This window comes from Lithobates pipiens, unplaced genomic scaffold, assembly GCF_037356315.1.
Source record: "Lithobates pipiens isolate NorthernLeopardFrog02 unplaced genomic scaffold, aLitPip1_a1.2 Scaffold_10, whole genome shotgun sequence".
Classification (NCBI taxonomy): Eukaryota; Metazoa; Chordata; class Amphibia; order Anura; family Ranidae; genus Lithobates; species Lithobates pipiens.
In genome coordinates, this window is record NW_027507686.1 from 105,922,553 (window position 1) to 105,945,455 (window position 22,903).

At 46.2% G+C, this 22,903-nt stretch overlaps 1 protein-coding gene across 8 annotated transcripts in view; it reads right to left on the reverse strand.

Annotated features, from left to right (window-relative positions):
* Positions 1-22,903, reverse strand: part of DUS2 (dihydrouridine synthase 2) — a 1,012,599-nt gene that overhangs the window by 657,403 nt on the left and 332,293 nt on the right. The window lies entirely within an intron of this gene.

Below are 22,903 nucleotides of genomic sequence, written 5' to 3' on the forward strand. Positions count from 1 at the left end.
TCCTCGCGCTGTCAGCGCGAGGAGGAATAATAGCCGATTACCGGCTCCGTTCTATCACATGATCAGCTGTCATTGGCTGACAGCTGATCACGTGATAAGGGGTCGGGATCGACCCCTTACACGGATCGGTGATCAGGCGAGTCTCACGGACTCGCCGATCACAGAGCGCGCCGCGCGCGCCCCTCAGGGGGCGCGCAGGCCGCTCGTAACCAGGACGACGTCAATAGACGTAGTCCTGGAAATCTAGGTCCGCGCTAATGCCGTCATTTGGCAATAGCGCGGATCTGTAGTGGTTAAAATATTTTAATCAAAACCCCTCTACCTCTAATCCTGAGAAATATAAGGGTATTCTGGAAAAAAATTGTTGATAAGGGTTTTGATCAAAAAATGTTAAATTAGAAAGAGAAAGTGTTCTTGGTGCCTAAGGCATTATATATTACCTGCCTAAAATCCATAAGAGTCTTACTTGCCCCCCCCCCCCCCCCCCAGGTCATCCAATGGTCAGTGGTATTGACTCATTACATCCAGGCAAGTATATTGACTTCTTTTTGCAGCCCCTATTGCTTAATATACCTTCATACATTAAGGATACATGGCATGTCATCAACCTGCTGTCAGAATTTAAACTTATTGAGTAGAGGTCGACCGACATGTGCCGTTTTTTAATTAATCAGCATCGGCCGATTGTGCTGATAAAAAGCCAGATTATAACTACAGCGCGACTTGCAAATGACTTCTGTAATAGAAGTCAATGCAAGTTGCCTGATTCTTCAGTGAAGCGACTTTCCTCCTCTCTGGGCAGTCTGCAAGAAAAGAGCAAAGAGATACAATGTTTACACTTCTGAATTAACTAAGCTCTGTGTGTAGAGTTCTCGGTTTAACCATTTAAATAATAAATCTTTTCTGACACTTGTTGCTTACAAGTAAAAAATCCTGTATTTTCTGCCAGAAAATCACTTGAAACCCCCAAAAATTATATATATATATTATATATATATATATATATATATATATATATATATATATATATATATATATATATATATATATATATATATATATATATATATATATATATATATATATATATATATTTTTTTTTTTTTTAGCAGAGATCCTAGGGAATAAAATAGCGGTTGTTGCAATATTTTGTGTCACATGGCATTTGCACAGAGGTCTTTCAAATGCAATTTTTTGGGAAAAAAATACACTAATGACTTAAAAAAAAAAAAAAAAAAAACTAAAACAGTAAAGTTAGCCCATTTTTTTTTTCGTCCAAAAGTTTTGATTACCTGTTTTTATTTAATATAGTTTTTTTTTTTTTTTATCTAAGTTATACATACAAGTAAACATATTGTAGGTTTGTTTTGTTTAATAAATGTTTACATGTAAGAAATTTTCTGTATCACTTATTAACCACTTCAGCCCTGGACCATTTTGCTGGTCAAAGACCAGGCCACTTTTTGCGATTCGGCACTGCGTCGCTTTAACTGACAATCGCGCGGTCATGCGACGTGGCTCCCAAACAAAATTGATGTATTTTTTCCCCACAAATAGAGCTTTCTTTTGGTGGTATTTGATCACCCCTGCGATTTTTATTTTTTGCGTTATAAACAAAAATAGAGCGACAATTTTAAAAAAAAAGCATTATTTTTTACTTTTTGTTATAATAAATATCCCCCAAAAATATATAAAAAAAATTTTTTTTTTCCTCAGTTTAGGCCGATATGTATTCTTCTACATATATTTGGTAAAAAAAAAAAAAAAAAAAATCGCAATAAGAAATTAATTGGTTTGCGCAAAAGTTATAGCGTTTACAAAATAGGGGATAGTTTTATGGCATTTTTATTAATTTTTTTTTTTTACTAGTAATGGCGGCGATCAGCGAGTTTTATTGTGACTGCGACATTATGGCGGACACATCGGACATGTTTGACACAGGAAAGTCTGTGTGCATTTCCGCTGGTCATATAATGCTAGTGCGCGGCTGGCTGAGCTCCAAAAGGAATTGAACCTGCCAAAGAACCGCCTTATCTGTGACATGCCCACCAGGTGGAACTCAACGTTGGCCATGCTGCAGCGGCTGCACACGCAGTAGAGGGCCATCAATGAGTACCTGTTCCACTACAGCACCAGGACAGGGTCAGGGGAGCTTGTTTTTTTCCCCACGCCAGTGGGCCATGATCATGGATGCATGCACTGTCCTGTCACCATTTGAGGAGGCCACGAGGATGGTGAGCAGTCACAGTGCATGCATCAGTGACACTGTACCTCTTGTCCACTTGTTGGAGCATACGCTGCGTGGAATAATGGACAGGGCACTTTAGGCAGAACAGAAGCAGGTAGGGGAGAACTTACTTGCCTCTCAAGGCCCCCTTTATCCAGACAGTGTTCCTGCTGTCCCGCCAATCACACAGGAAGAGGACGGGGAGGATTGTGTCGGCATGGAGGTGGAGCCTGGCACTCAGCATCAGCAACAGTCTTTTAGAGATGATTTACAGTCCCAAGAAACCCGTGGACTTGTACGTGGCTGGGAGGAGGTGGCTGTGGATCATGTCGTCCTTAGTGACCCAAAGGACTCCGGACCGAATGCCTCAGCTAGCCTACGCTGCATGGCCTCCCTGATTTTGCAAAGCCTGCGGAAGGATCCTTGTATTCAATGGATCAAGGAGAGGGATCATTACTGGCTGGCAACTCTCCTTGATCCACGGTACAAGGGTAAGGCTGTGGACCTTATCTTGCCTCGCAGAGAGAGCAGAGGATGATACATCTCCGGGAGGCCTTGCAGAAAGGTCTGTGCAACACTTTCCTAGAGATTGGGAGGTTACAAATTCCTGGTCCTGGACAACGTGTTGCTGAGGCTTCGGTCAGTCACAGAAGGAGCGGTGGAGAAGGTGGCCTTCTGAGAGATGCGCTTTTTTTTTAGTCTGCAGCCCCAAGGTATGATCGGTTCCAGCAAATATCGCCAGCGTCTGATTTACATGGTGCAGGAATACCTAGGGACAAGATCAGACTTGGACACCTTTCCCACTGAAAATCCTCTGGGTTATTGGGTCTTGAGGATGGATCACTGGCCAGAGCTTGCACAGTATGCAATTGAGCTACTGGCCTGATCTGCATCCAGCGTTCTCTCGGAACGCACATTCATTGCTGCTGGAGGCTTTGTAACCGATCACAGGGTGCGCCTGTCCACCGATTCGGTTGATCGACTGACCTTCATATAAGATGAATCAGTCTTGGATCACCACCAGCTACCAAGCATCTGAAGCTGATGTAACCGAATATTTTTTTTTGAAATGTCACATCCCTTCAAGACTGCCTATGCTGATGTTGAGTGACTATCCTGTTATGCTGACTGACTATCCTCTTCCTCCTCAATGATCCTGCTGATAGATTGGAAGAACATTTTTGGTTCTGGTCGCCGCCATCAATGGCTAAGGCCCAATTTTCTAGCCCCTGTTTAACAGGGGCATGTATTTACAATTTTTGATGCAATACTTTGCAGCAGGGCTCATTCCTGCACTCAAACTAGAGAATCTGTGAGGAGTTGCAGTGGTGTGCCAACAGCACCAGTGCCTAAGGCCCAATTTTTCAGCCCCTGTTTAACCACCTCAATACAGTGCACTTACACCCCCTTCCTGTCCAGACCAATTTTCAGCTTTCAGCGCTCTCACAGTTTGAGTAACAATTACTCAGTCATACAACACTGTACCCATATGAAACTTGCATCCTTTTTTCCACACAAATAGAACTTTCTATTAGTGGCATTTAATCACTAGTGTTTATTTTTTATGCCATGAATGAAATAAAAACTAAAATTTTGTGAAAAATGTGTGTATATTATTTGGTCTTTGTGAAAGTTATAGAGTCTACAAACTATGGTGCCAATCACTGAAAATTGACCACATCTGACCAGGCCTTCAGTATATCAGGTGTATCTCAATTCTTGAGACACTAACAAGTCAGGAAAGTACAAATACCCCCCAAAATGACCCCTTTTTAGAAAATAGACATTCAAAGGTATTAAGTAGCATGGTGAGTTTTTTTAAGTTGTAATTTTTTCCCACAATTCTTTGCAAAATGAAGATTTTTTTTATTTATTCATTTTTTTTATTTATTTTTTACAAAATTGTCATATTATCAGGTTATTTCTCACACACAGCATTTGCATACAACATATTACACCCCAAAATACATTCTGCTACTCTTCCCAAGTATGGCAATACCACATGTGAGACTTTTACACAGCCTGGCCACATACAGAGCACCAACATTGAAGTAGCACCTTCAGACGTTATACGAGCAAAAATTACACATCTAATTTCTCAACCACCTATTCAATTTTTGAAGACCCTGGAGCACCAGGACAATGGAATTGCCGGCAAAATTACTCCATTTGGAAAGTAAACACTCCAATGTATAATCCATGAGGCAGAAAGAGTCTTTTGAACGGTTAATTTTTTTCCTGAAGTTTATGGAATATGTGGAAAAAAATGAAAACGCATTTTATTTTTTTACACAAAGTTGTCAATTTATAAGATATTTCTAACACATAGAATGTATATAGCAAAAATTACACACCAAAACACATTCTACTACTCTTCCAGAGTATGGTGATACCACATGTGCAAGACTTTTACACAGCCTGGCCACGTAGAGAGGCCGAACATTGAAGTAGTACCTTCAGGGGAGCTAGGAGCATAAATTGCACATCTCATTTCATTTCTACCTATCACACTTTTTAAGGTCCTTGAGCACCAGGACAGTGGAATTACCCACAAAATGACCCCATTTTGGAAAGTAAACACCCCAACGTATATTCTATGAGGCATGGGCGGCAAATAGGTACTCGGGTACTCTGATGGGCTGGTGACAGGAACTCGGGTAGTCTGATGGCCTGGTGACAGGTACTCTGATGGCCTGGTGACTGGTATTCGGGTACTATGAAGGGCGGCGATAGGTACTCAGGAACTCATATGGACTGTGACAGATACTCATATGGATTGTGACAGGTTCTCAGATGGACTGACAGGTACTCAGATGAACTATGACAGGTATTCAAGTACTCATATGGACTTTGACAGGTACTCAGATGAATTCTGACAGGTACTTGGGTACTCAGATGGACTGGAATGGGTACTTGGGTACTCTGATGGACTGCGACAGGTACTCGGGTACTCAGGTGGACTGCGAAAGGTACTCGGTACTCTGATGGACTGTGATAGGTACTCGGGTACTCAGATTAGAGGTCGACCGATATGGGTTTTTCTCTGGCCGATGCCGATGCCGATATTTAGAAATCATGGCGGCCGATTGCCGATATATGATGCCGATTTTTTTGGGCCGATATGTTAGGCCGATTTTATTTTATTTATTTATTTATTTTTAATCCCCCTTGATCTAACACACCTTTCCCACTATGGCGTTTTAAGGCGCTTTTGGGCTAAAAATAGCGCCTGTAAAATGGCTCCCCTGCAGTCTGTGTGAAAGACAGAGTGCTTTCACACTGAGGCGATGCGCTGGCAGGATCTTAAAAAAAAAGTCCTGCAAGCAGCACGTTTGGAGTGGTGTATACCACTCCTCCACCACTCCTGCCCATTGATATGAATGGGCACCACTGCCGAAGCGCATGCAATGCGATTTGGCAGCAGTGCTTCATGGGCGCATTTAACCTCTTCCTTGGCCGCTAGCTGGGTTATATGTGCCCCACTAGCAACCAAATAGCACCGCTAAAATGATGGTAAAGAGCCGCTAAAACTTGCGTTTTACCATCAACGCCTGCCCGCTCCAGTGTGAAAGCAGCCTTCATAAGTGATACAGAAAATTTCTTACAGTTAAACATTTATTAAACAAAACAAACCTTCAATCAGTTTACTTGTATGTATGATTTAGATAAAAAAAAAAAAACCTATGTATTAAATAAAAAGAGGTAGTCAAAACTTTTGGACAAAAAAAAAAAAAAAATGGGCTAACTTTACTGTTTTTATTTTATTTTTATTTTTTAAATGGTGTATTTTTTTCCCAAAAAAAATGCATTTGAAAGACCTCTGTGCAAATGCCGTGTGACATAAAATATTGCAACAACCGCTATTTTATTCCCTAGGATCTCTGCTAAAAAAATATATATCATTTTTGGGGGTCTAAGTGATTTTCTGGCAGAAAATACAGGATTTTTACTTGTAAGCAACAAGTGTCAGAAAAGATTTAGTCTTTAAATGGTTAAACTGGGAACTTCTACACACAGAGATGACTTCATTCATTCAAGTGTAAACATTGTATATTTTTTATTCTTTTCTTGGCAGCCTGCCCAGAGAGGAGGAAAGTGTTGCTATGACGACTCAGGCAACTCACACTGACTTCTATACAGAAGTCATTTCAAAGTCCCGCTGTAGTTCTAAATCGGCTTTTTATCAGCACAATCGGCCGATGCCGATTATTAAAAAAACGGCAAATATCGGCCGATATATCGGTCGACCTCTACTCAGGTACCCTGATGGACCGTGAGAGGTACTCGGGTACCCTGAAGGACCGTAACAGGTACTCAGATGGGCTGTGACAAGTACTCGGGTACTCTGATGGACCGTGACAGGTACTCGAATACTCTGATGTGCCGTGACTCTGATGGGCTGTGACAGGAACTCGGGTCTTCTGATGGACTGTGACAGATACTCGGGTACTCTAATGGACTGTGACAGGTACTTGGGTCTTCTGATGGGCTGTGACAAGTACTCTGATGGACTGTGATTGACCGGTACTATGAGGGGTGGTGACAGGTCCTCTTTATTGGGGGGGGGGGGGGGGGGGGCAATTGGTGTGATTGGTGTACACTGTAGGCGGTAACGAGATGTTACCGCAATCTCCTCCTCACACACAATCGGTGTGGGAGGAGGAGAACCGGTAACATCTCGTTACCGCGGTTTGTTTACATTTTAGTGATCGGCTGTGAAAGGATCACAGCCGATCACGTGGGTAAACAGCCGGCCAATGGCTGTTTACCAGCGTCGGTGACGAGCATTGTTCCCGGGGAACACACCGCCACCGACGTGCACGCACAGCGTGCTCGCGATCGCGCCGTGCACAGTGGGGGTGATTTCATCACGGCCGATCACGTGGTAAACAGCCATAACCAATGGCTGTTCACCCTCTTCGGTGGCGAGCAGTGTCTCCGTGACAAGCCACCACCGAAGAAACAGGGATGCTTCGCGCACGATCGCGCGCATTCCCTGTTTAAACGGAAGGCCGCCACAATAGGTGCGCCGCCTGGCCGTCATTTGACTGCCGGCGGTCAGAAAGTAGTTAAACAGGCACTGCAAAATCACATTAAAGTGGCTGCAAAAATCACAGCAAAATGTGACTTTTAAGTCGCACAAGTGTGAAAGGGAGCCCAAAACTAAGCTCCTGCAGACCCAATGCATGCTATTCTGGAGACACAACTCCTTCAAGTGCGCCGATGTTCTTCCAAATGCTTATACCACATGTATGTATGCAACATCTATGCAAAACGTGTTTCTTCAAACATGCGTTTAGGCAACAAGCTTGCAAGCATGTATACTATGCTGCACCTGCCCAACTTCTCTTGGTCCCATACTAGTTTTTTATTAGTTTAGCACATGCCATGCAGCTTTTTTCTGCTCCAGATCAGCCTAAAGTAAGCTCCTGCACACCTATTGCACATTATGCAGAAGTTTGCAAGTACGCCCTGTGGCAGTAGGACCCTGTGCTACCTGGAGGATTGATGGTTTAAGCCAGATTTTGGAGAGAGGCACGCTGACTGCACAGCTGTGTGCTGGGCTATTTAGTTTTGACCTGGCTATGGCTCAGTGTTCCACCCCAACAGACAGGAAGTCTGTGCATGGGAGTCAGGTGGACTCCCATTCCTCTGAGAGGAGTCAGAGGCTGCATGTCTGCAGGAGGCAGATGTACTTGGTGACAGAGCAGCAAGACACTGATCAGGAGTGAGCTAGGAGAGAGCTTATCTCTAGGAAACTCTTGGGTCTGAGGAGCAGACCTAAGGCCTAGGCTAAAGGCCTGAATAATCCGTATGGGAAGAATGTAAGCCAGGAGGCTAAAGTATTATGTGTATAGTGTACAAGATACAGTAATGGTGGAACCCCCCTGCGTGGGTACTGATGTCTCTGAACTTTGCTCTGCTTTGAAATAAAAGTGGGCTACCAGGCCCTTAAAAATACAGTTTTGTACTAGCATACTCACTGGAAAACACGTCTACCTTTTGAGTCTGATAAGACCAATCTTACTTATGGTGGAGATATTGCTTTGGGCAGATTTGGAAGAGTTCCAGATCCTCGCATACCAAAAACAGTGAGTAGCAAAAAAACTGTGTTTTACAGCAATGCTGTGAGGACCTACTAATGTGAACCAGTGGAGACTGCATGTGGAAGTGGGCTGTTAAAGTCCAAATATGAGATCTGAGGACTTTTTGATCCCAGATCTCATATTTAAGAGGACCTGTCATGCTTTTTTCTATTACAAGGGATGTTTACATTCCTTGTAATAGGAAAAAAAGTTATCCATCATTCAAGTGTAAACATTGTATCATTTAGTTCTTTTCTTGGCAGCCTGCCCAGAGAGGAGGAAAGGGTTGCTATGACGACTCAGTCAACTTAGACTGACTTCTTACAGAAGTCATTTCAAAGTCCCGCTGTAGTTCTAAATCGGCTTTTTATCAGCACAAATCGGCTGATGCCGATTATTTAAAAAACGGCAAATATCGGCCGATATATCGGCCGGCCGATATATCGGTCGACCTCTAACTCAGATGGACTGTTACAGGTACTCGGGTACTCAGATGGACTGTGACAGGTACTCGGGTACTCTAATGGACTGTGACAGGTACTTTGATGGGTGGTGACAGGTCCTCTTTATTGGGGAGGGCAATCAGTGAGATTGGTTACACTGTAAGCGGTAACGAGATGTCCTGTGTGAGGAGGAGAACCCGGTAACATCGCGTTACCGCGGTCTTTACATTTAGTGATTGGCTTTGAAACAATCACAGTCGATCACGTGGGTAAACAGCCGGCCAATGGCTGTTTACCAGTGTCAGTGACGAGCAGTGTTCCCGGGAACACGCCGCCACCGCCGTGCACACATGCGCCGTGCACCGTGGGGGTGGAACCATCATGTGGTAAATAGCCATACCCAATGGCTGTTCACCTCCCTCGGAGGCGAGCACTGTCTCAATGACATGCCACCACCAAAGGAACAGGGATGCATGTGCACGATTGCGCGCATTCCCTGTTTAAATGGGAGGCCCACATATGACAGCCTCCCGCCATAAGATCCGCGCCGCCTGGCCATCATCTGACAGCCGGCGGTCAGCAAGCAGTGGAATTACAATTTTTGATGCAATATTTTGCAGGAGGGTTCATTGCTGCGCTCAACTACAATATTTGTGAGTGGTTGCATTGTCATGGCGCCAGCACTAGTGCCTAAGGCCCAATTTTTTAGCCCCAGTTTAACAGGGGCGTGTAATTACAATTTTTGATGTAATTGTCAGAAACCATGAATCAGACAGAAGTACAATTAAATCACACTTGTTTATTAAATAAAAAGGTAAATAGAAAAAGCATAGTCAAAGCATAGCCAGAGTCCAGTAACCGGATCGAGTAGTCAGCCAGGCAAGAGTTCAATAACCAGATCGGGTAATCAGCCAGGCCAGAAGTCAGGGATCCAAGTAGAGCAACAGCAAGCAGGATAAGGAGCCAGAAGGGATGTCAGCAAGCCAGTCTTTAAACAGAACCGCAGGAGATGGTTTCTTGTGATGTGACCAGGGCGAAGGCAGAGGTGAAGTGAGCTGGACAGCTTTAAGTAGGCAGGTCAGACGAGCATGATCAGGAACAGCTGGTAACTGTGGAGAGAGATAAGAGCTGGCAATTAGCCAACAGCTGAGCAGCCAACCCAGAGAAGGAAGGGCTAAGCCAGCCCTGACAGCAATACTTTGCAGCAGGGCTCCTTCCTGCACTCCAACTAGAGTTTCTGTGAGGTATTGCAGTGTTGTGGCACCAGTGCCTAAGGCCCAATTTTTCAGCCCCTGTTTAACAGGGGCGTGTAAATTACAATTTTTGATGCAATATTTTGTAGGAGGGTTCGTTGCTGCGCTCAACTACAATATGTGTGAGTGGTTGCAGTGTTGTGGCACCAGCCCCAGTGGCTAAGGCCCAATCTTTCTGCCCCTGTTTAACAGGGGCGTGTAATTACAATTTTTGATGCAATACTTTGCAGCAGGGCTCATTCCTGCTCTCCAACTAGAGTTTCTGTGAGGTGTTACACTGTTGTGGCACCAGTGCCTAAGGCCTAATTTTTCTGCCCCTGTTCAACAGGTGCATGTAATTACAATTATTGATAGATTTCACAGTAGGGCCTGTTCCAGCGCCCACAAAGAGTAACTGTGAGGACTTACAGTGTTATGGCATCAGCACCACTACCAAAGGCCCAATTTTTCTACCACTGCTCAACAATGTCATGTAATTACAATTCTTGATATAATAGTTCACAGAAGGGCATTCCAGCGCCCACCAAGAGCCACTTTGAGAGCTTACAGTGTTGGGGCAACACCAACACCTTAGGCCCAAATTTCTGCAGGGTTCGTACATGAATGTTGAGGGCATGTAGCCTGGCACGGCCCAGAAGGGGTGGGGGGCTCTCTCATCCCTCCTCCCTTTTTCTGGTGATTGCTCGGATAAGGGTCTGGTAGTATGAATTTTTGCCTTTTTTAACTTTGGCACGGGTTTCCCCTTAAAATCCATACCAGACCCTTTGTCTGCTATGGATTTTGACATAGGGTGGCACGAATTTTTTTTTTTTTTTCGGAGCGGGGTTCCCCTAACAAACTTCAATACACTATATTATATATACTACACTGCCTGAATATAGATATATAGATTCTGCACTGAATATCTAATCTACACTAAATGCAGAGAATATACTAGGCTGTATATATATATATATATATATATATATATATATATATATATATATATATATATATATATATACACACATATACATATATACACACACACACACACAGTATATATATCAATCAAACTGCCTGGGCTGACTGAATATCTAATCAACGCTAAATGCTTAATAATATATATATGTCTGAAGGCTGGCCGGAGGATTTTTAGGAGGAGTTTGAGGGGGTATATATCCCTCCTCCTTCCTGCAAATCCCTTGGCGGCTCGGCTCTGGTTAGTTTCCATGGTAGCAGCTGACGCTCGTCACTTCCGGGTTGCGCTGACGTCATTTACGCGTGCTATTCGACTGGTGTGGATCGCCGGAGGAAGTCTCCTTCTCTCGGTCACCTCGTGTTAATATTCACAGGTGTTTTTCAAGGTATCCCAGCGGTGGGGTGGGGGGGTCATTGTTGCGGTGCAGGCTACTGCAGGGGATCCAGTGGTGGCCTCGGTTGGGGGGCAGATGTGTGCTGGTTATGGGGCATGTCTGTCTTGGAGAACTGAATGTCTATAATAGCAGAGCACTCTCAGTTAATCATTATAATGGGGCTTTAACAGGAGATACTCCGTATAAATGTACCTGTGTAACTTAAAGAGTGTTTAGTACTATGGCTTCTAAGGCTTTGTGCACACTACAGCTAAAAAATACCAGTTTTACAGGCATTTGACTAGTAAGAAAATGGTCATGTGTGTATTTTATTAAGTTCCTTGGGGGTATTGTTTTAATGTGGGCTCATGAGGGCATATGTGCATGTCTGGGGGTATGTGGGAGCAGATAGGTTTGGGGAGCCTGTCGGGGGACAGCGGCTGCAGCATCTATCGGATGGGGTCTTGCAGCAGGTGTGTTAACATTTCAATGGGTAGGAAAGTACAGCTGCTGGCACCTTCTAGCTCTCATTTCACCTAAAACCCACAAGACGAATAGGTGGGTTATTTTGCAAATGTATTTTTGAAGATGTTAATACACTAGTTTCCTCAATGGTGTCTGCTGTGCTGAGGATTTGGCTAAAAAAAAAAAAAAAAAAGAAAAAAAAAAGGGAAATGTTATTTATTTTATAAATGTGTGTTTAGAAGCTGCTGTTTTCTATGCACTATGCTGGTTACACCTTTATAAATAAACCGCGTATGGGAGGTTTCGTTAGTTGAAGGGAGGCATTGACTTGGTGTACCTGGATGTTGCGTAGCATTCGGTCCAAGTTAATCGTGGCTACAGGTGCAAGTTCTGAGGGTGCTTTAGATAAGGAGTTCTCGGTTTGGGTAAGGGTGGATGTGGGGTCCCCCAGGGTTTTGTTCAGGGACCAATCCCATTTGGATTACTGCTGGTATTATTCGCAGTTTTAGGTGGGCGGTAGTATGATCGTGTAGTCAATCGTGTGTTCTGTTTTTGTATGTCAGTTTTTTGTGTGCATGCGTGGTCATGTTGTCTGCTGTTTTTTCTCTGTCACATGGGGTCTTTTTCTGTTCTGGCTTTGCAGGCCAGTGGAGGTTTTCTTGGGTGGGGGTCAATTACCAGCTGGACCGGAGCCTCGCTGGCTGTCATGGGTGGTATGGCCATGCTCATTTGAGTTCTCTGGTGTTTTCATCGTTGGGGTTACGACTGTTCATTTCATTTTACGCTTATGTCTGTCATTTTGTGTTACGTCCGGTGGGTTCATTGCAGGTGTTGTCATTATTTCAGGTCTGGATTTTCTGCTTATTACAACAGGAAGGTGCGTGTTGTTTTGTTTTACACAGGTGCTAGGCAGTTATAGGTACATTTTCAAGGTCTGTCACGTCTACAGATCCGTACAAGCTGAGGTTTTCGTTTTTTAAGTGATTGTTGGACCACATTCATCTCACCTGTACAACATACGTCGCACTTTCACTTCATTTCATATCTACCCACCACGGTCTGTGGGTTGCAAAGCCCTGAGTGTTCATTGTTAATTGCCTGTATTGCGCTACAGGTTTGCTCAGGCTTATTAATTTCATTTATCTCAAGATGATGGGTCACTCAACTAGTTTCACGCGCTGATGGTCTGTCACCTTTTTCACACACGTTGGGTTTAGCTAGGCACTGGGGGTATTGTTTCGATCTTATTTTTTCTCACTTAATTTCTTCGTAGATATCAGCATGTCTCACATGTCAGGGTGTTGAATTCGAGTTCATCCCACCTACCCCTCGTAGGGGTTCGGAACATGGCTGTTCTCCATCATTGAGGAATTGGGACGGTACCTAGGCTGATGGCTGAGCTTCATCAGAAGGGTATTCATTTCCCTGCTGCGGCTAGGAAGGCGGAACTCTTCAGGTTGCTGTTTCCATCTCCGTCTCAAGCGCTGGCATCCACCAGCGCGGAACATGCGTCAGTGCATAACTCTTTGACGCAGATACATGCGGTTTTAAATACTCTCTCTGCCTCCATGCTGCAGTTGCAGGACAGGGTGGAGGTGATGGAAGCCCGTTCAGTCAGTGCTGCAGTGACGGCCAGTACTGGCGTGTCCGCTGCACCCCCAGCTCCGGTCCTGCCTAGCCCAGTTACAGGTAATGCACTGTCTTTACCTTCGGCAGTCCCTTCTCCATTGGCAGTATTGCCTTCGGTGTCTCCTGTGCATTTCATTCCTGCCAATATCAAGAAAGATATTTTGGAAGGGAAAGATGTCAATTTAGCCTCGCTGCTAATAGCAGCTCAGGATGTTACGGAGAACAAGTCTTTTGCTTGCGGGGAGGTGTCGGTGGTGCTCAAGTCCAAGGATCCCAGACTTAGTAGCAAACTTAGTGTGGCGGAATTTGTTCTGGCTTTTGGCATCTTCAGAGACATTATCTGTTCGGTCAGTCCAGGGAAGAGGGAGGAGTTGGACTTATATCTTCATAAGGTGGTGGATTTGGCTCACAAGTACGGGGGTTTCACGTTTTACAATTACCATCGTTCCTTTGCAGCAAAGGTGGTGGCTACTTGGGCCCAGTTTCAGGTGGTGACGTGTTGGGGCAACGTCGACATGGAACTGTTTTGTAGGCATTTCGCTAATCAGAAGTCCCCTGTATGTGCCAACTGCCAGTCTTCTGCTCACACCACAGCTTGGTGTCCAAACTGCGAGGCCTCCAGTCTACCAGGGTCCTCCAAACAGGTGGCGGGTGGTTCTTCCGGTAATTCTGGTCAGGTGGACAAGATGGGTAGACCTATCCGTTTTCTAGGCAAAACTCAGTTGTGCAATAATTACAATTACACTGGGTGCAACTATAATCAATGCAGGTTGTTGCACGTTTGTGCTAATTGTTTCAGAGCCCACCCCAAGTCCACCTGCCATGTTAAGCCTTTCAGCACGTCATGACTATGCCAGGTCAATATCTCTTTGCTGGGGGTTTACTTAGAGGGCCACCCATCCCCTGGTTTTGGGCAATTTTTGCTGGAGGGTTTTGCTTCAGGTTTTCACACTGGACTCATTACACTTTCAACCGAGTCATTTGAATGCAATAATTTAAGGTCAGCTGAAAATCACCCTGCCATTGTAGACGAGTTGCTTCAGGTCGAAGTTTCCAAGGGGTTCCCGATTGGACCTTTCCCATCTTCACCGTTTGGTATGTGGAGGGTCAGTCCCATTGGGGTGGTCTGCGGTCACTTGGGGTCCAGTTTGGTCTGGTCATTCAGTCATCTTCTTTACGGATAATTTGGCTGCAGCCAGAATTATCAATAAAGGCAGATCGGGGTCCCTTCTGATCATGTCATTCATGCGTAGGTTGACTTGGCTGGGCTTGATGTACAGATTTCATTTTCAGGGTGAATTCATCTGTGGGAGTCTCAATGGTGTGGCTGATGCGTTATCCCGTCTTGATATGCCTCGGTTTTTCTTGCAGCATCCAGAGGCAGATCGGACGGGCCATCCTGTCCCCCATACTCGCTGTTGGTCATGGACTGAACACATTACGGGTTCAGGCGATCGACCTGGCTACAGGAACACACTGAGGGCGTACACGACGGGTTGGGAGACCTTCCTCAGGTTTACGGATTTATATCCTTCCGATGGCCCTGATGGCATCTTCCATGTCATGTCTTTCGCCGCGTATTGCCACAGTGAGCTGGCGTTGGCTGCCAGTACTATTAAGATTTATTTGTCAGGAATTCAACATTTCAGATCCCTGCAGGCGCTCTGCCAGTGTGTCAATTTTTGCTTCTCACCCTGAAAGCCATGCTCAGGGGTATTCTGAAGACCCAAGGGAGGGTTCAGTTGTCTCGACAACCTATCACTGGTCAGATTTTCCGGGGTTTGTCAGACCTACGGTCTTCTTCTCCGTTCGGGGTAGGTCCTAGTTTAGTGCTCAAGGCGGCCATTTATCTTAGTTTTTTTCGGGTTCCTCCGACCCGGGGAGGTGTCTCAAGCCAGCTGTCATACTCCGGTTCTGCTCAAAGGTAGTCTCACCAGATTCCCTGAGCGCTATGAGTTACAGCTGCCCAACAATAAGAATAGACAAATTGGCTAGGGGTTTGTGGTTAAATATTACCGTACAAATAGCGCTTGGTGCCCGGTAGAAGTTCTCGACGGACTTTGCAATCTATTTGTAGCAACTCCTGTTCATGGGCCTCTACTCCCGTTTCCCATGCATCCCATTACTTCTAAACAGTTCATTTCCTATGTAAGGATTTTACTTGCCAGGTTGGATGTAGACCCAAGGCGTTTTTGTGGGCATTCTTTTAGGATCGGGGCAGCGTCTGCGGCTTCTAAACAGGGGGTCCCGTCTTACATCATTAAGCATATGGGTCATTGGAGGTCATCCTGCTATAGCAGGTACATTCCCGAACCTCACACGGAGGTTAATAGGGTGTTTGTTACATTGTTGGAATGATTATTATTTGAATCATTAAAGCTTCATACTTTACCTATCTTGTGTCTTTTGCCCTCTTTTAGGCGTACCGTTCCGCGAGACCGAGGCACACCACAGGTCTTGGTAGTTAGGGTATTTCGCAACTGAAGACGCAGACTACAAATATATTTATATTTGTCCCGATACCCCTTTTTTAAGACGTAGGAAAAGTAGCAATACTTTTCTTTTAAGTACTCGCAGATACCGGTAATTTTTTTTTTACACGCACTGATAGGTGGCATGCACTGATGGGTACTGATAGGTGGCACGCACTGATAGGTGGCACACACTGATGGCTGGCACACACTGATGGCAGGCAGTGGCACTGGCTAGATGGGCAGGACTTTTAAGCAAGCAATGGTGTAACAACATATTCCGCGAGGAATGAGCCCGCAATTCAGGTTGAGCGTACATTCAACTCGAACACCGCGTCTTTGTTTGTTCTAAAACGAACCAAACATATGGGGCGTTCATGGGAAATTTGAGAGCTGCAGAGCACCCCATAATGCACTGCAAGCTTGCAGTGCATTGATGTAGTTGTCTTTGGCCAGTCACAGCACGCTCTGCTGAGAGAGCCATAATTGGCTAAAGGTAGGGGACCGATACCAAGCATTTGCGTGAGTACTTGATGGGAGCTACAGGAAGGCGAAGGGTGGAATGGAGAGCAAAGCGTAAGTGTGACTCCTCAAGCATAGAGTGCAGGGCTCGGTGACCAGAGCCGTCACATTCGGTAATGGAAACGACGCTCCGTGTTGCCGGTGTAACAACATATTTGGCGACCCATCGCAGTTTGCTAAGGAAGTGACGATCCGTCACCGCCATCTTGCTACACCCCTCACTCGTCTACACTAAAGAGGGGGAAAGCAGACATGTTGTTACACCCACCAGAGTTTTGTATTTTACACGTATTTATATAGTGAAATACAGTACGTAGAACTCTGTGTAACTGGTTAGATGTTGAATTTTAAAAGCAGTGAACTTCTGTCAGATTTGTAAATCAGTGAGATGATCAGGGATGCCACTGCTTTTAAAATTCAACATCTAACTAGTCAGATGGAGTATTAAGTAGTTTCTCCCTGGAGTCCAACAGCAAACCTAGGTACTCCAGATGCTGGGTCGGCACAATCACCGACTTCTTTAAGTTAAACAGCCACCTAAATTCCTGCAGGGTCTGCATGGTGATTGCCACATCCTCCTCTTATTCTGAGGCGGAAGATGCTCTCAGGAGGAGATCGTCTAGGTAACCCATGATCACGAACATGGGTTGTTGCAGCAACGCCAATACTGGAGCCAGTACCTTGGTAAAGACCCGGGGGGCTGATGCCAGACCAAAGGGAAGAGCCACAAATTGGTAATGGTCATCCCCAACTGCAAAACGCAGAAACTGTTGATGCCGGAGGCATATGGGTATGTGCGGGTACGCATCCTAGATGTCTAAGGACGCCAAGAAGTCCCCTTGATGGAGCGCAGCGACTACTGAGCGAACTGATTCCAATCTGAATCTCTGCACTTTCACAAAGTGATTGAGGGCTTTTAAGTCCAAGATTGGACATACCCCTTCCTTCTTGGGAACCACAAAAAGATTTGAGTAGAATCCCTGGAAGTGTTCCGAGTCCAGAACCGGTACAATCACCCCGTGGTTCAGCAAATCCCTTACCACCCCCAACAGGGCCTCCCGGCGAACCAGGGATACGGGTATGCTGGAGGGGTAGATACTGTTTGGCGGCCAAGAGAGAAACTCTATCTTGTAGCCTGTGGAAATCAGATCGCAGACCCATTGGTCAGATAACCAGGAGGACCACCGGGCTGCAAACTCCCGAAGGCGACCCCCCACACTTGTCTTGGGTGGGCAAACCTTCATACGGTAGCATAGCACTTTTATTCGCAGGCTTGTTAGGCTTGCGGTTCCAGGGACGTTTTCGGCCGTCCGTGGGGGCGTCCTGTCGGGCTGGGGATGTTTTGTCGAAGCTTCGGGCGGACGAAAAAGCCATTTGTGAGCGGAAAAAGAGGGCCCTTGCCTACGGCGTGGCTCCTTAGCTTTCTTGGCCTGTGGAAGTAGTGTATGCTTACCACCCGTGTCATCTAGCAAAGCTCCAAAGAGCCGGTCGCCAAGGAAAGGAAGATCCGTCAGGGCTTTTTTGGATGCCTGGTCAGCAGACCAGCACTTTAGCCAAATTAGGTGCCTCAGCACCACAGCTGACACTGAAGCCCTGGATAACAGAGGGAGAGTATCCAGGGCCGCGTCACAGACGTGCTTAAGGCCTTGCACAAGTTGGTTTTCTAGTTCCACGCAGACAGGGGAAGCCTGTTGCTCTCCCAGTTTGCGGTGCAAAAGTTTTGCCCACTCCGTGCGGATGCCAGTACAGGTCACGCGGCTGACCCCACAACCGTAAAGGAACGAGCCACCGCCTCGGCCTTCCTGTCCGTGGGATCCTTGAATGCAGGAGTCCCCTCAACCGGAATCGTGATTACTTTATTTAACCTGGATACTGGGGGGTCCACAACAGGAGGAGCCGACCATTTCTTGAGAAGGCTTTCCTCAAAGGGGTAATGCACCGCCATGTATTTGGGGACCAAAAAGGTCCGTTGTGGGCGACCCCATTCCTTGTAAATGAACTTGTCAAAATAAGTCAGATACGGGAACACCTTAGGTGAACGTGCTGGCTTGCGGGACCCAAAAGGGACCGGTACATCAGCAGAGGAATCCGCTGGCTCCTGAATCTTCACCGTCATGAGGAGTTCCGCGCTGTATACAGCAGTGCCTGTAGCCCCCTAGCACTCCCAGATGCAAAGGGACCAAAGTGGTGTCGGTGGCAGTCCGTCAGAACGATCGGTGAATGATCGCTGAGCGATCTGAAAAACGTGTGTCCAGATTACCTAGAAGGCCTGCCAGCACTCTGTGATGACCAAACAGGAAGCTGAGGGCACAGGAAGCTGTTGCTAGAGCACAAAAAACGTGGTCCGGCTTCAAGAAAATGGCCGCTAGTGTTATGAATAGGGAATCACCGGGAAAATTACGGATTGAAGCCCAGAAGCATGCTGTCCCTTGCCCACACTGAAAATGGCCGCCAGCCAGCACCATCAGAGGCAGAAAGAAACATGTGACAGACACAGCACTGCACCAACACAGGGGCAACCCTCACAGACACCTCCTGGGAATAAGCACTCAGGACCCAGGCACCCCAGCACAGCCAGAACTCAGGGGCACACACACACCGCTCAGCATCCATGCACAGCCCCCCCATGAAGGGGGGAAAGGAGGGGAGTTAGGGACAGGGGAGAGAAGAGAGGGGGGTGAGGGGGCCCCCGAATCGACCTCCCAGGGAATGGCCAGCTGCTTAACCCTGCCGAGACAGGGAGAGCTGTACTTACCAGTCCTGAAGAGCTGGGAGACATTCCATTGTAGCCAACTCCTGATCAGTACAGGGAAGGTTACTGGCCCGGCATACTGTGACGCAGACATCAGTAGCCCGGTCATATGTATGCCCCGGAGCATAAAAACTCAACGACCACCTCTGGAGCTGAGGTATGTCGTGGCCTGCCGAGCCGTAGCTGCGACCTGCACACGCTCAATGGCCGGAGAGGGAAGACTACAAGGATAAGTGAACCAGTCTGTCAGAAACCATGAATCAGACTGAGACAGAAGTACAATCAAATCACACTTGTTTATTAATAAAAATAAAAAGGTAAATAGAAAAAGCGTAGTCAAGCATAGCCAGAGTCCAGTAACCAGATTGGGTAGTCAGCCAGGCCAGAAGTCAGGGATCCAAGTAGAGCAACAGCAAGCATGATAAGGAGCCAGAAGGGATGTCAGCAAGCCAGTCTTTAAACAAGCCACAGGAAATGGTTTCTAATGATGTGACCAAGGCGAAGGCAGAGGTGAAGTGAGCTGGAAGGCTTTAAGTAGGCAGGTCAGACGAGCATCATCAGGAACAGCTGGTAACTGTGGAGAGAGAAGAGAGCTGGCAATTAGCCGACAGCTGAGCGGCCAGCCCAGAAGGGCTAAGCAAGCCCTGACACAGCCTGTCACCCAGCCGGCTGTTGATAGAAGATCACAGGATCATTCATCTAGCGCAAAAAGCAAAGTTTCTGCATAAAAAGAACAAAAAAAAACACGGACCTATGGGCCCGCAGGGTTCCTAGGTCTATCTCCTTAACTAGGCAAAATAAAACTGAGGCATCTAGGGCAGAGTGTGGGGATTGTGGCCTAAGGGGCCGCCCCCCTGGGCACAACAAAAGTTCTGAAATGTTGTATTACAACTTTACCTAGTAATCTCCAGTGATAGGGCTAACAACCCATTTTGTTACAGAGAGGAGCGGTGTCAGTCGGTGAATATAAGAGAAAAAAAAAAGGAAACTGAAGCAGGCATCCTTGAACATTAACCCTTTGCCTGAACCCTCCTACACTTAGGGGTTAATACCTCAACAGAGCCCTGAGCTACTTCTCAGGCGTTTTTCTACACCCGTAGCCTACTTTGCCCATGTTTGCAGAGGAGTGGCTTCCCTGAGTCACATTGCTGTTATCGAACTTTTATATGTTTCTTTTAATTTTCTTTTTACTATTTTAACTGTTCACACGGTTGATATCTTACATTTAAACCTGGCCGGCTCTTTCAGTTGCGGGCCGGCCACCCTGAGCCGCCCAAATAGATAGATGGTGGCAGGGGTGGAGGGTGGCCTGCGGTGACAGAGCTAGATGATGCCTCAGGGTCATCCTTGGGTTATTTTTTTTTAATATGGGTTAGCGGCCTGCTCGGCGCCTATTACGGGCCGGGGGGGGGGGGGGGGGGTTTCGCCTATTCCTCACGAACCTAAGGGTTGATCTCTGACAAACCAAACATAACACATTCTCGCTGACCGTTATGATCTACTATAACAGTTGCCTAGTTAGTAGTGGATGCCAGTACTTAGGCGGCTCAATTTTTCCAATGAATGCCTCTCGCGGGCCTTCCCCAGATCTTTCCGGGGGGCTTGGGAGAGGTCTAGCCAGACTGATGCACAAACTAGAAGTTATTGTTTCCTTTTAGTTTGCGTTTGATATTTTCATATTCATATATCATATTCAGTGCTCATTATAATGCATTTTTGTCTTATGATTTCAATAATTAACCACTTAAGGACCGCCGTATTGCCATTATACGTCATCAGAATGGCACAGGCAGGCACAAGCACGTAGATGTACGTGACTGCCTTCCAGCGGGTGGGGGGTCCGATCGGACCCCCTCCCACTGGATACGGCGGTCCGTTTCCCTCCGGGAGCAATCCGTGATTAGGGGATGGCCGTTGGTTTCTGGCCACCCCCTCTCGATCGCTCCTGGCCAATGACGAACTTCCTCCCACTGTGTATTGTTTACACAGGAAGGAGGAAGTGATGTCATTCTCCTCGGGGCGGTCTTTTTGACCGGACTACGAGGAGAAAACTAAAAGTAAGTGCACCAAAACACTACACTGACACATAGGTACACAAACCCCCCCCCCCCCCCGATCGCCCCCCGCCCCCCCCCCCAGTCACAGTGTCACTGATTGCATTGATCATTTCTTTACTGATCAATGCATTCAGTGTCAGTTGTAAAAGTAAAAACTGTCAGGGCAGTTAGTGTTAGGTCCAGGGTAGCCCCCTATCACCCCCCAATAAAGATTTAACCCCCTGATTGCCCCTAGAGTTAACCCGTTCACCCCCTTTTGCCAGTGTCACTAAGCGATAATTTTTCTGATCGCTGCATCAGTGTTGCTAGGTAGCTAGTTATTTTTTTAGGTTCACCGCCAGGTTTTTATATCGCTAGGTACCCCGATATACTACCCAATAATGGTTTTAACATCCTGATTGCCCCTAGTTAACCCTTTCACCCCCTTTTGCCAGTGTCACTAAGCGATCATTTTTCTGATCGCTGCATCAGTGTTGCTACTGTCGCTAGGTAGCTAGTTATTTTTTTAGGTTCACCGCCAGGTTTTTATAGCGCTAGGTACCCCGATATACTACCCAATAATAGTTTTAACATCCTGATTGCCCCTAGTTAACCCTTTCACCCCCTTTTGCCAGTGTCACTAAGCGATCATTTTTCTGATCGCTGCATCAGTGTCGCTACTGTCGCTAGGTAGCTAGTTATTTTTTTAGGTTCACCGCCAGGTTTTTATAGTGCTAGGTACCCCGATATACTACCCAATAATGGTTTTAACATCCTGATTGCCCCTAGTTAACCCTTTCATCCCCTTTTGCCAGTGTCACTAAGCGATCATTTTTCTGATCGCTGCATCAGTGTCGCTACTGTCGCTAGGTAGCTAGTTATTTTTTTAGGTTCACCGCCAGGTTTTTATAGCGCTAGGTACCCCGATATACTACCCAATAATGGTTTTAACATCCTGATTGCCCCTAGTTAACCCTTTCACCCCCTTTTGCCAGTGTCACTAAGCGATAATTTTTCTGATCGCTGCATCAGTGTCGCTACTGTCGCTAGGTAGCTAGTTATTTTTTTAGGTTCACCGCCAGGTTTTTATAGCGCTAGGTACCCCGATATACTACCCAATAATGGTTTAAACCCCCTGATTGCCCCTAGTTAACCCTTTCACCAGCGATCACAGTATAAGTGTCACTGGTGACGCTGGTTAGCCAGTTAGTTATTTAGGTTCCCCGTCAGGTTTTTATATAGCGCCAGGGACCCCCATATACTACCTAATAAAAATGTGAACCCCCTGATTGCCCCTAGTTAACCCTTTCACCACTGATCACCGTATAAGTGTTACGGGTGACTCTGGTTAGTTTGCTTTTTATAGCATCAGGGCACCCATTTATTATCCAATAAAGGTTTAACCCCCTGATCACCCGGCGGGTGATATCAATTAGGTTTTAGGGTCAGGGTCTGCGTCGCCCCAGGCAGCGCTAGGTTAGTGCCAGTACCGCTAACACCCACGCGCAAAGCATACACCTCCCGTAGTGGTATAGAATCTGAACAGATCAATATCTGATCTGATCAGATCTATACTAGCGTCCCCAGCAGTTCAGGGTTCCAAAAAAACGCATTGTTAGCGGGATCAGCCCAGATACATGCTAGCACCTGCGTTTTGCCCCTCTGCCCAGCCCACTCAAGTGCAG